Consider the following 9,806-nt stretch of genomic DNA (forward strand, 5'->3'; position numbering starts at 1 on the left):
TTCCTTCCTACCTTCTTTCCTAACCCTAACCCTGAACCTGAACCATGGACCAGGAAGGACCAGGATCAGGACCAGGAAGGATCAGGATCAGGACCAGGACCAGGACCATGATCAGGACCAGGATCAGGACCAGGAAGGACCAGGACCAGGACCAGGAAGGACCAGGACCACGACCAGGAAGGACCAGGAAGGACCAGGACCAGGACCAGGATCAGGACCAGGACCAGGATCAGGACCAGGAAGGACCAGGACCAGGAAGGATCAGGACCAGGACCAGGAAGGACCAGGACCAGGAAGGACCAGGACCACGACCACGACCAGGAAGGACCAGGAAGGACCAGGACCAGGACCTGGATCAGGACCAGGACCAGGACCAGGACCTGGACAAGGACCAGGACCAGGACCAGGACCAGGATCAGGACCAGGAAGGACCAGGACCTGGACCTGGACAAGGACCAGGACCAGGACCAGGACCAGGACCAGGATCAGGACCAGGAAGGACCAGGACCACGACCACGACCAGGAAGGACCAGGAAGGACCAGGACCAGGACCTGGATCAGGACCAGGACCAGGACCAGGACCTGGACAAGGACCAGGACCAGGACCAGGACCAGGACCAGGATCAGGACCAGGAAGGACCAGGACCTGGACCTGGACAAGGACCAGGACCAGGACCAGGACCAGGACCAGGATCAGGACCAGGAAGGACCAGGACCACGACCACGACCAGGAAGGACCAGGAAGGACCAGGACCAGGACCAGGATCAGGACCAGGAAGGACCAGGACCAGGATCAGGACCAGGACCAGGACCAGGACCTGGATCAGGACCAGGACCAGGACCAGGACCTGGACAAGGACCAGGACCAGGACAAGGACCTGGACAAGGACCAGGACCAGGACCAGGACCAGGACTAGGATCAGGACCAGGACCAGGACCAGGACCAGGATCAGGATCAGGACCAGGACCAGGACCAGGACCAGGATCAGGAAGGATCAGGACCAGGAAGGATCAGGACCAGGACCAGGATCAGGACCAGGACCAGGATCAGGACCAGGATCAGGATCAGGATCAGGATCTGAATCAGGACCAGGGGTCTGGGGGGTGTGAGGGGTCTATGAGGGTCTATGAGGGACTATGAGGGTCTATGAGGGTCTATGAGGGTCTATGAGGGTCTATGAGGGACTATGAGCGACTATGAGGGACTATGAGGGTCTATGAGCGACTATGAGGGACTATGAGGGTCTATGAGGGTCTATGAGGGTCTATGAGGGACTATGAGGGACTATGAGGGTCTATGAGGGACTATGAGGGTCTATGAGGGTCTATGGTCTATGAGGGACTATGAGGGTCTATGAGGGTCTATGAGGGACTATGAGGGTCTATGAGGGTCTATGAGGGTCTATGAGGGACTATGAGGGTCTGAGGGGGTCTGAGGGGGTCTGGGGGGTCTGAGGGTCTGAGGGTCTGAGGGGGTCTGAGGGGGTCTGAGGGTCTGAGGGGGTCTGAGGGGGTCTGAGGGGGTCTGAGGGGGTCTGAGGGTCTGAGGGGGTCTGAGGGGGTCTGAGGGGGTCTGGGGGGTCTGAGGGTCTGAGGGGGTCTGAGGGGGTCTGAGGGTCTGAGGGGGTCTGAGGGGGTCCTGGTCCTCTGTCTCCTCTCTAAAACCACTGGACTCAGATTCATTACTGGTGACAGCTGCTCCATCGTTGCACTTTATATGAAAAGGTTGGACGGCTCCTTTATCCACCAGACCAAACATGCACTGGTCCTGGTCCCGCTCCTGGTCCCGGTCCTGGTCCTGGTCCCAGACCAAACATGCACTGGTTCTCCTTCATCTAGAAAGTCTTGAAAGGCAACAGCATCATACATCAGCACTTTATTAAACTGGTCTCATAGTAAATATTCAACACGTTAAACTGATTACTTAATGCTCAACGTTCTCCAGACTAACAGTGAATCTGGTCCTGGTCCTGGTCCTGGTCCTGGTCCTGGTCCTGGTCCTGGTCCTGGTCCTGGTCCTGGTCCTGGTCCAGACTAACAGTGAATCTGGTCCTGGTCCTGGTCCTGGTCCTGGTCCTGGTCCAGACTAACAGTGAATCTGGTCAAACTGCTTTCATTTCCTCTGCTGCATCATCCTGGAAAACTTTACAACAGACTCAAACTCAACACCAACTCTGATCTCCAGCTGCTCTGCTTCTGAGTGGAACTGGTTTATTGTTGTTTGTTCTCTGAGTTCTCTGAGCTCTCCACATCACTGATATAAAATTAAATGAGAAACTTCACACAGAGATAGTTGGGTTTGGAGTCAGACAGACGGTGGAAGTCTGATGGAGTCGAACCAACACGCTGCTCCTCCCTCGACTATCAAAACCTGACAAAGAGTTTTATTAATTAATAATTTAATAGAAAGGCCTTAACATTAACCAATCATGTTTTTGATATATCAGAGACTCTTTAATGTGTTTGTGTTGAGAAATGTTAAATATATCATTCAAAGAAAACCTCACATGGAAGATAGTTCCCAACATTTGGGCGACGAGTCTTACGGTCTACTGAATTAAATATTGAGTGATAAAGTGGTTATAGTTAAAGTTTATTTTCCAACATTATATTTATTGAAAATTGTTCAGGATAGGTCAGCTTACATCACATACATGCAATCACACCATATCAACATATAAACTGACCAACATTACAAAAGAACATCTTCTCAGACAAATACAATTACAGATATCTTAATTCAAGAGCATATTAAATGGATTTGAGAGCAGTATTTATTGATTTCATCAGATTTTGTCATATTTTCTCTCAAAACTCTGCTCTCGCACTCAAATTTGCTCTGTGCATGCTCGCACTGTGTCCTCGCACTCGGTTACAACGCTGCTCGCACAGATTTCCTGCGCTCACACTCGAGTTCTTCCTCTCGCACTCAAGTAACTTGTGCTCGCGGATCTCTGCTCTGCTCTCGGATTTTTTATGGATCAAAGCTGTCAACCAATAGAAGGCCGGCTAGTATTGACCAATCAGACTGTCCCTGTTTGTTTACGGGTGCTCCATATATATCCTTTCTCAATTTCATCACTGATTATGCTATCACATAAATCAGTTCTATTCACTCTCCACATCCTCCGCTAGATCCAAACTTCCCACAAATACAGCAAAAGATGCCCATATTTTTTCAAACAACCCTTGCTTCCCTTTTTGTATGTATGTCATTTTTTCAAGAGGTAAGGTGAAGAGCATTTGCCTGGCCCAAAAAGTCATACTTGGACTACAAGTTTTTTCCCAAAACATTGCAATAGACCTCTTAGCATGCAGAAGACAAATATTTATCAGTGTTTGTTCACTCTTAAGGAATTTAGGACCTTTTGGATATAATCCTGAAATAAAGAAACCAGGCTCCATAGGAATCTCTTTAGACCCCTCATAGACCCCCAGAACCCTCATAGACCCTCAGACCCCTCAGACACCCCCAGACCCCTCATAGACCCTCAGACCCTCAGACACCCCCAGACCCCTCATAGAAACCAGGCTCCATAGGAATCTCTTTAGATGTAATCTTCTGTATTGCTCTTTTAACCTCCCTCCAGAAACCATTCACTTTGCCACATTGCCAAACACAATGAAAAAATGTACCTTTTATTTCAGAACATTTTACACATAAATCTGGAATATTACTTTTTAACTTTATTATTTATTTAAGTTAACTGGCGTGATATATGTCCTCATTAACCATTTGTATTGTAGCAGTCTTAATCTGGAGTTAATTGTTTGGGTGTGGGCTTTAGTACACATTGATTCCCAATCCTCTAATGAAATATCCAATTCCAGGTCTTCCCTCATGCATTTCTTTTGTAATCAGAGTTTTCGGATGAATTGGATAATATCAAATTATATAATTCTGAAATGGCACCTTTACTATATATTATATTATATATTTATATTATATATTATATATTATATATTATATGTTATATATTATATATTATATGTTATATATTATATATTATATGTTATATATTATATGTTATATATTATATATTATATATTATATGTTATATATTATATATTATATGTTATATATTATATGTTATATATTATATATATATATTATATGTTATATATTATATGTTATATGTTATATATTATATATTATATATTATATATTATATATTATATGTTATATGTTATATATTATATATTATATATTATATATTATATATTATATATTATATATTATATGTTATATATTATATATTATATGTTATATATTATATATTATATGTTATATGTTATATATTATATGTTATATGTTATATATTATATATTATATATTATATATTATATATTATATATTATATATTATATATTATATGTTATATATAATATGTTATATATTATATGTTATATATTATATATTATATATTATATATTATATATTATATATTATATATTATATGTTATATGTTATATATTATATATTATATATTATATATTATATATTATATGTTATATATTATATATTATATGTTATATATTATATATTATATGTTATATATTATATGTTATATATTATATATTATATATTATATATTATATATTATATGTTATATATTATATATTATATGTTATATATTATATATTATATATTATATATTATATATTATATATTATATATTATATATTATATGTTATATGTTATATATTATATATTATATATTATATATTATATATTATATGTTATATGTTATATATTATAATATATATTATATATTATATATTATATATTATATGTTATATGTTATATGTTATATGTTATATGTTATATATTATATGTTATATGTTATATATTATATGTTATATATTATATATTATATATTATATATTATATATTATATATTATATGTTATATATTATATATTATATATTATATGTTATATATTATATATTATATATTATATGTTATATATTATATGTTATATGTTATATATTATATGTTATATATTATATGTTATATATTATATATTATATGTTATATATTATATATTATATATTATATATTATATATTATATGTTATATATTATATATTATATGATATATATTATATATTATATATTATATGTTATATATTATATATTATATATTATATATTATATATTATATATTATATGTTATATGTTATATGTTATATGTTATATGTTATATGTTATATATTATATATTATATATTATTATTATATGTTATATGTTATATGTTATATGTTATATATTATATATTATATATTATATATTATATGTTATATATTATATGTTATATGTTATATATTATATGTTATATATTATATGTTATATATTATATGTTATATATTATATGTTATATATTATATATTATATATTATATATTATATGTTATATATTATATATTATATATTATATGTTATATATTATATATTATATATTATATATTATATGTTATATGTTATATATTATATATTATATGTTATATATTATATATTATATATTATATGTTATATATTATATGTTATATATTATATATTATATGTATATATTATATATATATATTATATGTTATATATTATATGTTATATGTTATATGTTATATGTTATATATTATATATTATATATTATATATTATATGTTATATATTATATGTTATATATTATATATTATATGTTATATATTATATATTATATGTTATATATTATATATTATATATTATATGTTATATATTATATGTTATATGTTATATATTATATATTATATATTATATGTTATATATTATATGTTATATGTTATATGTTATATGTTATATATTATATATTATATATTATATATTATATGTTATATGTTATATGTTATATGTTATATATTATATATTATATATTATATATTATATATTATATATTATATGTTATATTTTATATGTTATATGTTATATATTATATATTATATATTATATATTATATGTTATATGTTATATGTTATATTGTTATATGTTATATATTATATGTTATATATTATATGTTATATATTATATGTTATATATTATATGTTATATATTATATGTTATATATTATATATTATATGTTATATATTATATATTATATGTTATATATTATATATTATATATTATATATTATATATTATATATTATATGTTATATATTATATATTATATGATATATTATATATTATATATTATATGTTATATATTATATATTTATATTATATATTATATGTTATATGTTAATATGTTATATGTTATATGTTATATGTTATATATTATATATTATATATTATATATTATATGTTATATATTATATGTTATATGTTATATATTATATGTTATATATTATATATTATATGTTATATATTATATATTATATATTATATATTATATATTATATATTATATGTTATATGTTATATGTTATATGTTATATATTATATATTATATATTATATATTATATGTTATATGTTATATGTTATATGTTATATATTATATATTATATATTATATATTATATATTATATGTTATATATTATATATTATATATTATATATTATATGTTATATATTATATGTTATATATTATATGTTATATATTATATGTTATATATTATATGTTATATATTATATGTTATATATTATATGTTATATATTATATGTTATATGTTATATGTTATATATTATATATTATATATTATATATTATATATTATATATTATATGTTATATGTTATATGTTATATGTTATATATTATATATTATATATTATATATTATATATTATATATTATATGTTATATGTTATATATTATATGTTATATATTATATATTATATATTATATATTATATATTATATATTATATGTTATATATTATATGTTATATGTTATATATTATATATTATATATTATATGTTATATGTTATATGTTATATGTTATATATTATATATTATATATTATTATATTATATGTTATATGTTATATGTTATATGTTATATATTATATATTATATGTTATATGTTATATATTATATGTTATATGTTATATATTATATATTATATATTATATGTTATATATTATATGTTATATATTATATGTTATATATTATATGTTATATATTATATGTTATATATTATATGTTATATATTATATGTTATATATTATATGTTATATGTTATATGTTATATATTATATATTATATATTATATATTATATGTTATATGTTATATGTTATATATTATATGTTATATATTATATGTTATATGTTATATATTATATGTTATATATTATATGTTATATATTATATATTATATGTTATATATTATATATTATATGTTATATATTATATATTATATGTTATATATTATATATTATATGTTATATATTATATATTATATATTATATGATATATATTATATATTATATATTATATGTTATATATATATATTATATATTATATGTTATATGTTTATATGTTATATGTTATATATTATATGTTATATATTATATGTTATATGTTATATATTATATGTTATATATTATATGTTATATATTATATATTATATGTTATATATTATATATTATATGTTATATATTATATATTATATGTTATATGTTATATATTATATATTATATATTATATATTATATGTTATATATTATATATTATATATTATATGATATATATTATATATTATATATTATATATTATATGTTATATATTATATGTTATATATTATATGTTATATATTATATGTTATATATTATATATTATATATTATATATTATATATTATATGTTATATATTATATGTTATATATTATATATTATATGTTATATATTATATGTTATATATTATATATTATATGTTATATATTATATGTTATATATTATATGTTATATATTATATGTTATATGTTATATATTATATGTTATATATTATATGTTATATATTATATGTTATATGTTATATATTATATGTTATATATTATATGTTATATATTATATGTTATATGTTATATATTATATGTTATATATTATATGTTATATATTATATGTTATATATTATATGTTATATATTATATGTTATATGTTATATATTATATGTTATATATTATATGTTATATATTATATGTTATATATTATATGTTATATATTATATGTTATATATTATATGTTATATGTTATATATTATATATTATATGTTATATGTTATATATTATATGTTATATATTATATGTTATATATTATATGTTATATATTATATGTTATATATTATATATTATATGTTATATATTATATGTTATATGTTATATATTATATGTTATATATTATATGTTATATGTTATATATTATATATTATATGTTATATATTATATATTATATGTTATATATTATATGTTATATATTGTTGCCCATATGGTTAATCCGGCCTTGCTTCAGGCTCTTATTTCTGTGGGTACCTGCCGCCACGGTCATGGTTACTCTCCACATCGCATCACTCTGGCTGACTCATCAAGCTTGACAGCAGCGCAACGATAAAGGTATGTCTCGGTAACATTTGGTGTGAAGGAGATTTTGAAAAGTTCCCTGAAATTAGGAAAGTCCTAATTATTGTTGACATTTTGTTTCAAATACGTTAGCCTATAATAGCACATTAGCTAGCTAACATTAGTTCAACATGTCTTACTACTTCTCTCATAATGATGGAGTAGAATAAGTAGAATACGTTTATAGTAGGTGTGTGAATGATCAATAATCATTATTATTGGCAGTAATAGAGGGCCCCAAAATCACATTTTGCTTAGGGCCCCATGGAGGCTTGGGCCGGCCCTGATTATTGGTTGTTAACATATTAACACTCTCCTCCTCTCCTCCTTCCTCCTCTCTCTCCTCCTCTCCTCTCCTCCTTCCTCCTCTCTCTCCTCCTCTCCTCCTCTGCTCCTCTCCTCCTCTCCTCCTCTCCTCCTCTCCTCTCCTCTTTATTGATTATTGGTAGGTTAACATATTAACAGTGAATAAGGTGCAGTGCGTCCTTTCTACCAGCAGGAGGCGCCAACACTCTGCAGCTCACTGTTACACTCCTCTCCTCCTCCTCTTCTTCTCTCCTCCTCCTCTCCTCTCCTCTCCTCCTCTGCTCCTCTCCTCCTCCTCTTCTCGCCTGCTCCTCCTCTCCTCTCCTCTGCTCCTCTCCTCTGCCTCTCTACTCCTCCTCTCCTCTCCTCCTCCTCTCCTCTCCTCCTCTTCTCGCCTGCTCCTCCTCCTCCTCTCTCCTCTCCTCTCCTCCTCTTCTCGCCTGCTCCTCCTCTCCTCTCCTCCTCTTTCCCTCTCCTCTCCTCCTCCTCTGCTCCTCCTCTCTTCTCCTCTCCTCCTCTTCTCGCCTGCTCCTCCTCTCCTTTTCTCCTCTTCTCACCTGCTCCTCTTCTCCTCTCTTCTCCTCTCCTCTCCTCTCCTCCTCTCCTCTCTCCTTCCTCCTTCCTCCTCTGCTCCTCTCCTCCTCTGCTCCTCCTCCTTTCTACCAGCAGGAGGCGCCAACACTCTGCAGCTCACTGTTACACTCCTCCTCTGCTCCTCTCCTTCCTCCTCCTTCCTCTCCTCTCCTCTCCTCCTCTCCTCTTCTCTCCTCCTCCTCTCCTCCTCTCCTCTCCTCTCCTCCTCTCCTCCTCCTCCTCTCATCTCCTCTCCTCCTCTCCTCCTCTCCTCCTCCTCCTCTCATCTCCTCCTCTCTTCTCCTCTCCTCTCCTCCTCTCCTCTCTCCTCCTCTCCTCTCCTCCTCTGCTCCT

At 29.4% G+C, this 9,806-nt stretch overlaps 2 protein-coding genes across 9 annotated transcripts in view; one reads left to right on the plus strand and one right to left on the minus strand.

The window, feature by feature from the left end:
• Window positions 1-9,806, plus strand: part of LOC128384133 (H-2 class II histocompatibility antigen, A-F beta chain-like) — a 226,345-nt gene that overhangs the window by 66,773 nt on the left and 149,766 nt on the right. Inside the window, exon 7 of one of the 6 annotated variants that reach the window (XM_053343722.1) lies at window positions 1,963-2,034. The exons of the other annotated variants lie outside the window; for them this stretch is intronic. The gene's annotated coding sequence lies outside the window, so the exon portion shown is untranslated. Of the gene's footprint in view, window positions 1-1,962; window positions 2,035-9,806 lie in introns of those variants that run through there. 6 annotated transcript variants of the gene reach the window in all.
• LOC128384129 (H-2 class II histocompatibility antigen, I-E beta chain-like) overlaps window positions 523-9,806 on the minus strand; it is a 120,748-nt gene continuing 111,464 nt past the window's right edge. Inside the window, exons 7-9 of one of the 3 annotated variants that reach the window (XM_053343711.1) lie at window positions 892-915; window positions 695-715; window positions 523-552 (exon numbers count right to left, since the gene is read on the minus strand). The gene's annotated coding sequence lies outside the window, so the exon portion shown is untranslated. The other 2 variants (XM_053343713.1, XM_053343712.1) reach the window with 2 other exon arrangements.

The sequence above is a fragment of the Scomber japonicus genome, chromosome 22 (assembly GCF_027409825.1).
Source record: "Scomber japonicus isolate fScoJap1 chromosome 22, fScoJap1.pri, whole genome shotgun sequence".
Taxonomy (NCBI): Eukaryota; Metazoa; Chordata; class Actinopteri; order Scombriformes; family Scombridae; genus Scomber; species Scomber japonicus.